General features: G+C 45.4%; 1 pseudogene; it reads left to right on the forward strand.

Moving 5' to 3' along the window:
• Positions 1-8,485: 8,485 nt before the first annotated feature.
• On the forward strand, positions 8,486-10,097 carry LOC136789895 (cytochrome c oxidase subunit 3-like; annotated as a pseudogene).
• Positions 10,098-15,047: the final 4,950 nt, after the last annotated feature.

The raw sequence follows: 15,047 nt of genomic DNA on the forward strand, positions 1-15,047 counted from the left end.
GGTTCACTCACCCCTCCTTGCCCTTCAAAGTGGCATCTGTGAGTACTTTCACCTTCTCAATGCGTAATCGCGGCATGTTCCAGCTTTTTGGCGCCTCTGGTTCCTCTTATTTTTTCCGGGGTTACCTCACAGGTGGCTATTCCCAGTGATCTCGGGGGTCCCACAATCTAAGCCTGGACACACCTGCCTCACGGCCTATCCTATATTTCAAGGGTCCCTCGATGAGACGGTTGGCGTATATGGGGAATCATCCTGACACTGATGCACTTTGACCACATTCAGTTAATGTTACCTCCACCCTCCGGGTTAAATGGGGCTATTGGATGAATGCTCGTTGGACATAGCACAAAACAACAAATCATTAAGCGCAACCCCTGCGCTTCACAAACTAAACCAGTAAACTTTCGCTAACCACCATGTAGCATAAACCTTCATCGCCCAATCCCAGCAAACTACCTCTAAAACTCCATTAATCATCCCTTCCATGACATCATCGGAACGATGTACATATACACACAAACACATACAAAATAACTTAAACTTATTAGAGAAACTCCAGTACTAAAAATAGTAAACACAAGCAATAATTTCATATACTTCACTCTCACTCACCACTCAACTATCAGCTAACCACACCCCCGTCCACATAGCTTAACACAAAGCATGGCACTGAAGTTGCCAAGATGGCATAAAACATGCCTGCGGACAAAAGACTTAGTCCTAACCTTACGGTTGGTTTTTGCTAAATATATACATGCAAGTATCCGCGCCCCAGTGTAAACGCCCTCGACCACCTACCCCCATACAGGCCTTGAGGAGCGGGTATCAGGCACACCCAAGTAGTAGCCCAAGACGCCTCGCTAAGCCACGCCCCCACGGGTATTCAGCAGTAATTAACATTAAGCAATGAGTGCAAACTTGACTTAGTTATAGCAACAGCCTAACTTCAAGGGTTGGTAAATCTTGTGCCAGCCACCGCGGTCATACAAGAAACCCAAATCAACCGTCCTATTGACACGGCGTAAAGAGTGGTAAAATGCCTATCCTAGCTAACTAAGATCAAAATGCAACTGAGCTGTCATAAGCCCAAGATGCACCTAAACACACCATTAAGATGATCTTAGGAACTAACGACTGATTTAAACCCACGAAAGCCAGGGCCCAAACTGGGATTAGATACCCCACTATGCCTGGCCCTAAATCTTGATACTTACTTTACCGAAGTATCCGCCAGAGAACTACGAGCACAAACGCTTAAAACTCTAAGGACTTGGCGGTGCCCCAAACCCACCTAGAGGAGCCTGTTCTACAATCGATAATCCCCGATTAACCCAACCACCCCTCGCCAACACAGCCTACATACCGCCGTCGCCAGCCCACCTCGAATGAGAGCACAACAGTGGACACAATAGCACCCCGCTAATAAGACAGGTCAAGGTATAGCCTATGGAGTGGAAGAAATGGGCTACGTTCCCCATTCATAGGGCACACGGAAAGAAGCGTGAAACCACTTCTGGAAGGCGGATTTAGCAGTAAAGTGGGACAATAGAGCCTACTTTAAGCCGGCCCTGGGGCACGTACATACCGCCCGTCACCCTCCTCAAAAGCCACATCCCACATAACTAATACCATAAATACGCTGAAGATGAGGTAAGTCGTAACAAGGTAAGTGTACCGGAAGGTGTACTTAGAATATCAAGACGTAGCTATAACACCAAAGCACTCAGCTTACACCTGAAAGATATCTACTAGACCGGATCGTCTTGAAGCCCCCCCTCTAGCTCAACCACACAAATAGTACACCAAAACTAAAGAATTTACTAAACTAATTAAACTAAAGCATTTTACAGTCTTAGTATAGGCGATAGAAAAGACACTTAGACGCGATAGAGACCCCAGTACCGTAAGGGAAAGATGAAATAGCAGTGAAACAATCAAAGCGACAGACAGCAAAGATCAACCCTTGTACCTTTTGCATCATGGTTTAGCGAGAACAACCAAGCAAAGTGAACTAAAGTTTGCCCCCCCGAAACCCAAGCGAGCTACTTTCAAGCAGTTAAAGAGAGCGAACCCGTCTCTGTTGCAAAAGAGTGGGATGACTTGTCAGTAGAGGTGAAAAGCCAACCGAGCTGGGTGATAGCTGGTTACCTGTGAAACGAATCTAAGTTCCCCCTTAATCCTCCCTACCGGACATCCTGAACCCTAATGAGATGATTAAGAGCTATTTAATGGAGGGACAGCTCCATTAAAAAAGGACACAACCTCGACTAGCGGATAATTCTTACTACTGATCCTACCGTGGGCCCTAAAGCAGCCATCAAAAAAGAGTGCGTCAAAGCTCCACCACCTAAAAATACCAAAATAAGATGATTCCCTTATCACAAACAGGTCAACCTATGAATATAGGAGAATTAATGCTAAAATAAGTAACTCAGGGCCACACCCCTCTAACGGCGCAAGCTTACATAGAAACATTATTAACAGACCTAGACAGATACAAAAACCCCTACAAGACCACGTATTAACTAACCCTGTTAACCCGACTCAGGAGCGCCTATAAGAGCGATTAAAATCTGTGAAAGGAACTCGGCAAATTAATAAGGCCCGACTGTTTACCAAAAACATAGCCTTCAGCAAATTAAACAAGTATTGAAGGTGATGCCTGCCCGGTGACTTAGGTTTAACGGCCGCGGTATCCTAACCGTGCAAAGGTAGCGCAATCAATTGTCCCATAAATCGAGACTTGTATGAATGGCTAAACGAGGTCTTAACTGTCTCTCACAGATAATCAGTGAAATTGATCTCCCCGTGCAAAAGCGGGGATGTGAACATAAGACGAGAAGACCCTGTGGAACTTAAAAATCAACGACCACCGCGAATCCTCAATCAACCCCACTGGGGCCACTACCATCGCAGAGCCTGGTCGATATTTTTCGGTTGGGGCGACCTTGGAGGAGAACAAATCCTCCAAAAACAAGACCATACCTCTTTACCTAGAGCTACCCCTCAAAGTGCTAACAGTGACCAGACCCAATATAATTGATTAATGGACCAAGCTACCCCAGGGATAACAGCGCAATCCCCCTCAAGAGCCCATATCGACAGGGGGGTTTACGACCTCGATGTTGGATCAGGACATCCTAATGGTGCAGCCGCTATTAAGGGTTCGTTTGTTCAACGATTAACAGTCCTACGTGATCTGAGTTCAGACCGGAGCAATCCAGGTCGGTTTCTATCTATGACACACTCTCCCCAGTACGAAAGGACCGGGAAAGTGGGGCCAATACCACAAGCACGCCCCCCCCCCCCCCTCTAAGCAGTGAAACCAACTAAACCGTGAAGAGGGCCTTCCCCCACCACTTTCAATCCTAGAAAAGGACCAGCTAGAGTGGCAGAGCCCGGCAAGTGCAGAAGGCTTAAGCCCTTTCCCCAGAGGTTCAAATCCTCTCCCTAGCTTCACCCATGATTCAAATAACAACACTAAGCTGCCTCATTATATCCCTCCTATACATCATCCCAATCCTGATTGCCGTAGCCTTCCTAACCCTAGTAGAACGGAAAATCCTAAGCTACATACAATCCCGCAAAGGCCCTAACGTTGTCGGGCCTTTTGGCCTACTTCAACCATTTGCGGACGGACTGAAACTATTTACCAAAGAGCCCATCCGACCCTCTACCTCTTCCCCACTTCTATTCATTCTGATACCAATACTAGCCCTTGTCCTAGCCCTCACCACTTGAGCACCACTACCACTCCCATTTCCCCTAGCAGATCTAAACCTCGGAGTTCTCTTCCTAATAGCCATGTCAAGCCTAGCCGTCTACTCAGTCCTATGATCAGGCTGAGCCTCGAACTCAAAATACGCACTAATCGGAGCCCTACGGGCAGTAGCACAGACCATTTCATACGAAGTGACACTGGCCATAATCCTGCTATCAATAATCATACTAAGTGGAAGCTACACACTCAGCTCCTTTGCCGTCGCACAGGAGCCTCTATACTTCATTTTCTCCTCATGACCCCTAGCAATAATATGATACGTATCCACCCTAGCAGAGACAAACCGAGCTCCTTTTGACCTCACAGAGGGTGAATCTGAGCTAGTCTCAGGGTTTAACGTTGAATACGCCGCAGGACCCTTCGCCTTATTCTTCCTAGCTGAATATGCGAACATTATGCTAATAAATACACTTACAGCCATCATATTCCTAAACCCAAGCGCCCTAGGGCCACCCACAGAACTATTCCCCGTCATCCTAGCCACAAAAGTCCTCCTACTATCTTCTGGTTTCTTATGGGTCCGAGCTTCATACCCACGATTCCGATATGACCAACTAATGCACCTACTATGAAAAAACTTCCTACCCCTCACACTAGCTCTGTGCCTCTGACACATCAGCATACCTATCTGCTATGCAGGCCTACCTCCTTACATAAGGAAATGTGCCTGAACTACAAAGGGTCACTATGATAAAGTGAACATAGAGGTATAACAGCCCTCTCATTTCCTGTTGACCTTAGAAAAGTAGGAATTGAACCCACACAAGAGAAATCAAAATTCTCCATACTTCCCTTATATTATTTTCTAGTAGAGTCAGCTAATCAAGCTATCGGGCCCATACCCCGAAAATGATGGTTTAACCCCCTCCTCTACTAATGAACCCTTACGCGACCCCAATCATAACCTTCAGCCTCATCTTGGGCACCACAATCACAATTTCCAGCAACCACTGAGTTCTGGCCTGGACAGGACTGGAGATCAACGCACTAGCCATCATTCCCCTAATTGCCAAATCCCACCACCCACGAGCAGTAGAAGCCGCAACGAAATACTTCCTAACCCAAGCAGCTGCTTCCGCCCTGGTCCTATTCTCTAGCATAACCAATGCCTGAGTCACTGGCCAATGAGACATCACACAAATAAACCACCCAACCTCCTGTCTACTACTGACAGCAGCAATCGCTATTAAACTGGGCCTAGTGCCATTTCACTTCTGATTCCCAGAAGTACTACAAGGATCGCCACTAATAACAGCCCTGCTACTCTCGACCCTCATAAAATTCCCCCCACTAACCCTGCTCCTACTAACATCCAAATCCCTCGACCCAGCTCTACTCACCGCCATGGCCCTAGCCTCAACAGCACTAGGAGGCTGAATAGGACTGAACCAAACACAAACACGCAAAATCCTAGCCTTCTCGTCCATCTCCCACTTAGGCTGAATCGCCATCATCCTAGTTTACAGCCCCAAATTGGCCTTACTTACCTTCTACCTATACACAATCATAACATCAGCCGTATTCCTAGCCCTTAACAAAATCAAAGCCCTTAACCTATCCATGATCACAACCTCATGAACAAAAACCCCAGTGCTAAACGCCACCCTAATACTAGTACTTTTATCCCTAGCAGGCCTCCCCCCATTAACAGGCTTTATACCAAAGTGACTTATCATCCAAGAACTAACTAAACAGGAAATAACACCAGCAGCCATGGCAATTGCCATGCTATCACTGCTCAGCCTCTTCTTCTACCTACGCCTCGCATACCACTCAACAGTTACCCTTCCCCCCAACTCCTCTAACCACATAAAACAATGATACACTAGCAAAGCCCCAAGCACACCTACTGCGGTCCTTGCCTCACTATCAATCCTCTTACTTCCCCTGTCCCCAATAATACATGCCATTGTCTAGAAACTTAGGATAACACCCCAAACCGAAGGCCTTCAAAGCCTTAAATAAGAGTTAAACCCTCTTAGTTTCTGCACATTAAGACTTACAGAATATTAACCTGTATCTTCTGAATGCAAGTCAGACGCTTTAATTAAGCTAAAGCCTCCCTAGACAGATGGGCTTCGATCCCACAAAACTCTAGTTAACAGCTAAATGCCTAAACCAATTGGCTTCTGCCTACAAAGACCCTGACGCACCCTAGTGCGCATCGATGAGCTTGCAACTCAACATGAATTTCACTACAGAGCCGATAAGAAGAGGAATTAAACCTCTGTAAAAAGGACTACAGCCTAACGCTTCAACACTCAGCCATCTTACCCGTCACCTTCATCAACCGATGACTATTTTCCACTAACCATAAGGATATTGGCACCCTGTACCTCATCTTCGGGGCATGAGCAGGAATAGTCGGCACCGCACTCAGCCTATTAATCCGCGCAGAACTAGGACAACCAGGAACTCTCCTAGGCGACGACCAAATTTACAATGTAATCGTTACCGCTCACGCCTTTGTAATAATCTTCTTTATAGTCATACCCATCATGATCGGAGGATTCGGCAACTGATTAGTCCCCCTCATAATCGGTGCCCCCGACATAGCATTCCCGCGAATAAACAACATAAGCTTTTGACTCCTCCCCCCATCATTCCTCCTCCTACTAGCCTCATCCACTGTAGAAGCTGGCGCCGGCACAGGCTGAACTGTCTACCCTCCCCTAGCAGGTAACCTTGCCCACGCCGGAGCTTCAGTAGACCTGGCTATCTTCTCACTCCACTTAGCCTGTATCTCCTCCATCCTTGGGGCCATCAACTTTATCACCACAGCCATCAACATAAAACCCCCCGCACTCTCACAATACCAAACCCCACTATTTGTCTGATCCGTACTAATTACCGCCATCCTACTCCTTCTATCACTCCCCGTACTCGCCGCCGGTATTACAATATTACTAACTGATTGAAACCTAAACACCACATTCTTCGACCCCGCTGGAGGAGGAGACCCAATCCTGTACCAACACCTATTCTGATTCTTCGGACACCCAGAAGTCTATATTCTGATCCTACCGGGGTTCGGAATCATCTCACACGTAGTCACGTACTACTCAGGCAAAAAGGAGCCCTTCGGCTACATGGGAATAGTCTGAGCCATACTATCCATCGGCTTCCTAGGATTCATCGTCTGAGCTCACCACATGTTTACAGTAGGAATAGACGTTGATACCCGAGCCTACTTTACATCAGCCACTATAATCATTGCCATCCCTACCGGAATCAAAGTATTTAGCTGACTAGCCACCCTGCACGGAGGAACAATCAAATGAGACCCCCCCAATACTATGAGCTCTAGGATTTATCTTCCTATTTACCATCGGAGGATTAACAGGAATCGTTCTTGCAAACTCTTCCCTAGACATCGCCCTGCACGACACGTACTACGTAGTTGCCCACTTCCACTACGTCCTATCCATAGGCGCCGTCTTTGCCATTCTAGCAGGATTTACTCACTGATTCCCACTACTCACTGGGTTTACCCTACACCAAACATGAGCAAAAGCCCACTTCGGGGTAATATTTACAGGAGTAAACCTAACGTTCTTCCCCCAGCACTTCCTAGGCCTAGCAGGAATACCCCGACGATACTCGGACTATCCCGACGCCTACACACTATGAAACACCATTTCCTCCATCGGCTCCCTAATCTCAATAGTAGCCGTAATCATACTAATATTCATCATCTGAGAAGCCTTTTCGGCCAAACGAAAAGTCCTACAACCAGAACTAACTACCACAAACGTTGAATGAATCCACGGCTGCCCTCCCCCATACCATACTTTCGAGGAACCGGCCTTCGTCCAAGTACAAGAAAGGAAGGAATCGAACCCTCACATGCTGGTTTCAAGCCAACTGCATTCACCGCTCATGCTTCTTTCTTATGAGACGTTAGTAAACCAATTACATAGCCTTGTCAAGACTAAATCACAGGTAAAAATCCTGTACATCTCATGTGGCCAACCACTCCCAACTAGGATTCCAAGACGCCTCATCACCCATCATAGAAGAACTCGTTGAATTCCACGACCACGCCCTAATCGTTGCCCTAGCTATCTGCAGCCTAGTTCTCTACCTTTTAGCCCACATACTAACAGAAAAACTCTCGTCCAATGCTGTAGACGCCCAAGAAGTAGAGCTGATCTGGACAATCCTACCTGCTATCGTCCTGGTACTCCTCGCCCTCCCATCCCTACAAATCCTCTACATAATGGACGAAATCGACGAACCAGACCTCACCCTAAAAGCCATCGGCCACCAATGATACTGAAGCTACGAATACACAGACTTCAAAGACCTATCATTCGACTCCTACATAGTGCCCACCCCAGACTTACCCAACGGCCACTTCCGACTGCTAGAAGTTGACCACCGCGTAGTTATCCCAATAGAATCCCCCATCCGCGTGATCATTACTGCAGGAGACGTACTCCACTCCTGAGCAGTCCCAACGCTCGGAGTTAAAACAGACGCAATCCCAGGCCGACTAAACCAAACTTCATTCATTACCACCCGGCCTGGGATTTTTTACGGACAATGCTCAGAAATTTGCGGGGCTAATCACAGCTACATACCCATTGTAGTAGAATCAACCCCACTCCCACATTTCGAGGCCTGATCGTCCCTTCTATCATCATCCTAATCATTAAGAAGCTATGCAACAGCACTAGCCTTTTAAGCTAGCCAAAGAGGGACTTCCCCCTCCTTAATGATATGCCACAGCTTAACCCCGCACCATGATTTTCAATCATAATTATAACCTGATTAACCCTAGCACTCCTCATCCAACCAAAACTACTAGCCTTCACCACAACCAACCCCCCATCAAATAAGACCTCCCTCACTACCAAACCCACACCATGATCCTGACCATGAACCTAAGCTTCTTTGACCAATTTTCCAGCCCCAATCTATTCGGCATCCCCTTAATCCTACTATCCCTACTCTTCCCAGCCCTACTATTCCCGTCCCCAAACAACCGATGAATCAACAACCGCCTTTCTACTATCCAAACATGACTCCTTCACCTAATCACAAAACAACTAATAGTCCCACTCAACAAAAATGGCCACAAATGAGCCATAATATTTACATCCCTAATAATCATACTTCTTACAATCAACCTTCTAGGCCTCCTTCCATATACATTCACCCCAACCACCCAACTATCTATGAACATAGCCCTAGCCTTCCCACTATGGCTCGCCACACTACTAACAGGCCTACGAAACCAACCATCAGCCTCTTTAGCCCACCTATTACCCGAAGGTACCCCTACACCCCTAATCCCCGCACTAATCCTGATCGAAACAACCAGCCTACTAATCCGCACCCTAGCCCTCGGAGTCCGCCTTACAGCCAACCTTACAGCAGGACACTTACTCATCCAACTCATCTCTACAGCCTCCATTGCATTAATACCCACCCTTCCTGCAGTATCCATCCTAACAATAATCATCCTACTACTCCTAACCATCCTAGAAGTAGCAGTAGCCATAATCCAGGCCTACGTCTTCGTGCTCCTTCTAAGCCTATACTTACAAGAAAACATCTAATGGCACACCAAGCACACTCATACCACATAGTTGACCCAAGCCCTTGACCAATCTTCGGGGCAGCCGCCGCCCTACTCACAACCTCAGGATTAATCATGTGATTCCACTACAACTCATCCATACTACTAACCCTAGGCCTCATCTCAATACTCCTAGTAATACTCCAATGATGACGAGACATTGTACGAGAAAGCACCTTCCAAGGCCATCACACTCCCACAGTCCAAAAAGGCCTACGATACGGCATAATCCTTTTCATCACATCCGAAGCATTCTTCTTCTTAGGGTTCTTCTGAGCGTTCTTCCACTCGAGCCTGGCCCCAACCCCAGAACTAGGAGGCCAATGACCCCCAACAGGAATTAAACCACTCAACCCGATAGAAGTCCCCCTACTAAACACAGCCATCCTACTAGCCTCAGGCGTTACCGTAACGTGAGCCCATCACAGCATCACAGAAGGAAACCGAAAACACGCCATCCACGCCCTAACCCTAACGATCCTCCTGGGATTCTACTTCACAGCCCTACAAGCAATAGAATACCACGAAGCCCCATTCTCAATCGCTGATAGCGTCTACGGATCTACCTTCTTCGTTGCCACTGGATTCCACGGACTCCACGTAATCATCGGATCCTCCTTCCTGACCGTCTGCCTCTTCCGACTGATCAAGTTCCACTTTACATCAGACCACCACTTCGGATTCGAGGCAGCAGCCTGATACTGACACTTCGTAGACATCATCTGACTATTCCTCTATGTAAGAAATGGTCCAGCAATTCGTGCCACTAAGGGGTTTTGAAGGGTTAACATTGAGGCCTGGGTTTAGGCGAGAAAAGAACAAAGGGATTTCTTCGGAGAAAAAACTGCTGACTTTGCACGAATGTGCAGTAACTTCTGACAGCCGGCCAAGAGACCACTAGATAAGGAGGAAAAATATGAGCCTCCCTGTCTCCCTGTCCGAGCGGCCCCCGAGAAAGTAACAAGGACTGATAAGCGGGTGCACTTGGAAGGACGTCGGATTCGGGAAACCAATTATAATAACCTTGCCTCTTTTAGAAGTAGTAATAAATATGTATTAGCCTAGGAGTATAAAAAATTAGATGCCTCACGTAACGGGTGTGCGTCCCGGTGGAGCAGAGACTCCCGGCGCACCCAGCGCTGTTTGCTTGCCTCTATTCGTTTAATAAATTGTAAACTCTGATTGTAATCCTATTTGGGACTCAGTCATTTATAACAATTGGGGGCTCGTCCGGGATGGTCTTGGTTCCTGAATTCTGACTTGATCTAGGAGGGGCGCCCCCACCATTTGGTGGCTCCTGTTCGAGTCAGGTCAGGGCTAATGCCATCTTGAACCTGAATAAGGGCAAGCAAAGATTTAGATTTTTTTATGAGCTCCCTTTGCCGGCTGCAGCACTATATTTTGCCCGTAATTCTGCGCGCGAAGATCCGAACGAAGACGACGGAGTCGTAAGTATTTAAGGCGTATACCGTTCGGTTGGGTGGGTTTCGGTTGCCTGTGTGTGTGAGAGTGTGACTGAGACGGAACGTAGTTCCGAAGCGATTGTGGAGGTCTTCTAACCGCGGTTCCAATCTCCCGCGAGGGACTTGGCCGGTGAAGGACCGAAGCGATTCCTATAGGATTCGTGGGTGGGTGATAGGTCCTAAACCCCCTGCAAGACACTCTCACTAAGGCAACCAAGGGCTGTAGGAATTGCCACAGTAAAATTCCTAGATGGGTCAGACAAAATTGAAGACCCGGGACCAGAGAAAAGGGAGCAAATTACCAGACATACCACCAGAAAGTCCATTAGGGATAATGATTAGAAATTGGAACGATAGGGGCCCCAGAAAAGGGAAAAAGTAAATTAAAAATGGTTCAGTATTGTATGACAGAATAGCCAAAGGAGCCTTTAAGACCACATGTCTTTTGGCCCGTTTTCGGATCCTTTGAAGACTGGGTTTGCCAGGCCTTAAATATACATGTTAATTCAAAGGAACCTTTTAGCCAGGAGGAAAGTGATTATGCAGGATTATGGATCAGGATCTCACGTCCTTTTCCAGCCTCAATATTTACACTAAAAGCAGACGAGAAGTTTGACGAAGAAGAGAACAAAAAAATAAAAAATAAAAAAAAAGGAAAAAGAAAAAGATGATGAATGGGAGTCATTGGATAACCTACCACCTCTATATCCTAACAATCCACCCCCGGTGGTGCATCTTGTAATCCTGTTTTGTTCTTAAATGTTTTGACTGTGTCAAGGAGGAAGGTGGGAGCATTATCTAAGTAACAGTTTAGAAGTTTGGGTATATTCGCGGTGGTGTTCGGTCAGTTTCCCAAGTATCGGGGGAGCGGGGCTGACTGATTATCAAAGTGGTAGAACGGAGAGTCACTTCTTTGGTGGTTCGGGCCTGAGCCCTGGGAATTTGGTAAGAAGGGGGAGAGCGAATTTATTTAGGCCTCAATACCTTTTTAAACCCCCATCTTGACGGATACACAGGAGTGATTCCTTGTTTTGTGTAGGCTTACTAACAAAGTGCATGAGAAAAATTAGCATTTGGCTTGAAATTCGGTCTTATTGAAATGTAAATTTTGTGGAAAAGGTGTTATTGTTTGTCTAGAAGACAGAAGGCTGAGTGCTTCAGGTGTTTTTCCGAAGTCCTGCGGATTTATGATTGGAATGGGGCTCATTAATAATCTGAAATAGTAAAGTTTGTATGTGGAAAGAAGAGTTTAATCCCAGAGAATTGGGACATTTGGGAAGAAGATTAGGAAAAGATAGTAAAAACCTGCAATAAAAAGGTTTGCGTGGAAATTGAAACAAGGGACAGTAACTAATATAAATAAATAAAAGGGAATGGGAAATCAAGGAAAAGGGGAAAATCCAAAAAAAAAAAAAAAAAAAAAAAAAAAAAAGACGTCCTAAAAAAGAAAAAGCCTCCTTGGGTGCATATTGGCACATTGGAAGGATATTGTTAGAAATGGGGGCACAGAAAGCAAGAGGACTTTCACTAAGTATTGCAATCAATGGTGGCCACTATATAAACTAAATGGCCACTTTATGGATCAATCGACTATAACAGTGTCTTGCAATTAATGTTTTTGAGGAGAGAAGGAAAATAGGATGAAATGTTGTATAGTGATATGTTGTTTCAGCATGTTGGAGGGAAAAGGTTTGGAATTAAGTTGGCCCCTGACTGAGCCTTTGGTGTTGGCATTAGAAAAGTACGGGCTGGAGAAAGATAAAGGAAGTGTTAAAAGGGTTGTTGAAGGTGTTAAAGGTTGTGTGGCATGTAGTATTTAACAGAGCTGTTTGAAGTTGAATGAGCAGGGGAAGAGGATGTAGGAATGCTAATAGTTCCGTCTCAACCCGAGGCTGAGATCTCTAAATCGCGGGTGTGAGCCCTCTGGGGCAGGGGGACCGTGATGGGTCCGAGAGAGTTGTCGTGGAAACAGAAAAGCAGCTAACTTTTGAAACAACCTGAGTTCCTGTGTGAGCTCAGATTGCCAATGGGACCGCTCAGGGAACTTTCAACGATTGCATTCCCCTGACCGACCCCCTCACTGAGACCCTAATCACCCCGGAAATTATGTAAATACTAAAATCTGGTTAAATTGGCTATTGGGAATTGAGAATCTGTTCCAACAAGGTCCAAAAGAAACCCCTATGGAATTTATGGAATTTTTGAATTTCTGGACCAACTTTGAAATGCAATGAAAAAAAAAAAAAATGGACCTGGCTTAAAAAAAAAAAAAAAAAAAAAAAAAAAAAAAGAGAGAGGCAACTGGCTAACCTCTTTCCAGGGCAATCAGCCCCTGATATCAGAAAGAAATTGTCTTAGGCTGCAGGACAAACAACAGTCAGGAATGATGGGGACCTGGGGCATCTACCCTAGCAGGTCCACTAGTTGAAATAAAGCTAGGAAACGAAGACAGAGGCTTGAATTTTTTGTTGGTTATGGGAGCTTCTTTCTCTGTGTTAATTAGGCTGTAAATGTAATAGGAGCAACATATTCAGTGTTAAATAGTTTAAAAGGACGATTAGGAACTAAGACAACTACAATAATTGGAGCCACAGGGAAAGAGGAAGAATGGTCATTCTTACGACCCCTTGATTTGCGTTTTGGGGGTGAGGAACTAACCCATAAATTTTAGTATGTACCAGAATGCCCGATGCCACTCTTGGGACGGGATCTATTAGCCAAATTAGATGCAACAATAACCTTTGAGGATGGAGAATTAATAATGAAGGTACCTGAGTCCAAAGTAGGCCAAATCCTAATGATCAAAGATAAACCCTTTGTTAATATTCCAAGAGAAGTAGAAAATGCAGTTATAGCAACAGTACGGGAAACAGATGTACCAGGGAAGTCGAAACTGGCACAACTGGTAAAGGTGGAATTAAAGGAAGGAGCCAAACCTGTTTGAATCAAACAATATCCACTTAAGATAGAAGCTAGGCACGGGAATAGTGAAAATTATTGACAAATTTCTCAAATATCAGATTCTGGAAGAATGTAAATCGGAATACAATACTCCAATTTTTCCAGTAAAGAAGCCGAATGGCGAGTATAGATCTGTACAAGATCTTAGAGCAATAAATGAAATAACAAAGGATATTCACCCGGTAGTAGCTAATCCTTACACATTGTTAACATCTGTGAAAGAGAAATATAAATGGTTTACCGTGATAGATTTAAAGGATGCCTTCTTTTGCATACCTCTTGATAAAGATAGTAGAAAATTATTTGCCTTCAAATGGGAAAACGTATTGAAGTTTTTGGACCACATATGGTAACAACCGTTTTGGAACAAAAGGGGGGGGGGCACTGGTTATCACCCAGCCGGATGATGAAATATCAGGCAATCCTAACTGAACAAGATGACATAACCTTGAAAACGACTAACCTGTTATATCCAGCAGTATTTCTAGGAACCGTTCCAGAAGAAGGACCGTTGGAACACAATTGTGTGGAAATAATCGAACATACGCCAGCCACAAAGATTTGAAGGATGTACCCCTTGAAAGGTATTCAGTGGGAATACCACACTCCGTGGCACCCACAAAGCTCAGGGAAAGTAGAAAGGATGAATCAAACAATAAAACAACAATTGGCTAAGTTAATGATCGAGACACAGCTGCCCTGGACGAAATGCTTACCATTGGCACTTTTAAACATAAGAACCAAACCACACAGTGAGACTGGATTATCATCATATGAAATGTTATATGGTATGCCTTATTCTCAAGGGATGCCCCTAGGGAACAATGTAGTTGAGGATCATAGTATCCAGAAATACATAATTACCATTGGAAGGAGATTACAGGAGATAAGAGAAATTGGGATGATGACTCAGACACCACCTTTAGGATTTGCTATTCATAAAATACAACCAGGAGACAAGGTCTTAATAAAAACCTGGAGAGAAGAATCATTGAACCCCCGATGGGAGGGACTGTACCTTGTTTTACTTACTACTGAAACAGCTGTGAGAACAGCAAGAAGGGGTTGGACCCACGCATCCAGAATAAAAGGACCAATAACTACCGAAGCCTGGAGGGTTGAGTCCACTCCTGGGGAACTGAAACTGAGACTAAAGAGGAACTGATATCCCAGCAATGAGGTTCTGCATGAATTAAGGGCACTGGATAAAGAGGACAAGGCTGAAGGGAGGAAAGGGAGAAGGCAAGACCGGGGTAGG

Source organism: Anser cygnoides, chromosome 2 (assembly GCF_040182565.1).
Source record: "Anser cygnoides isolate HZ-2024a breed goose chromosome 2, Taihu_goose_T2T_genome, whole genome shotgun sequence".
NCBI classification, from domain to species: Eukaryota; Metazoa; Chordata; class Aves; order Anseriformes; family Anatidae; genus Anser; species Anser cygnoides.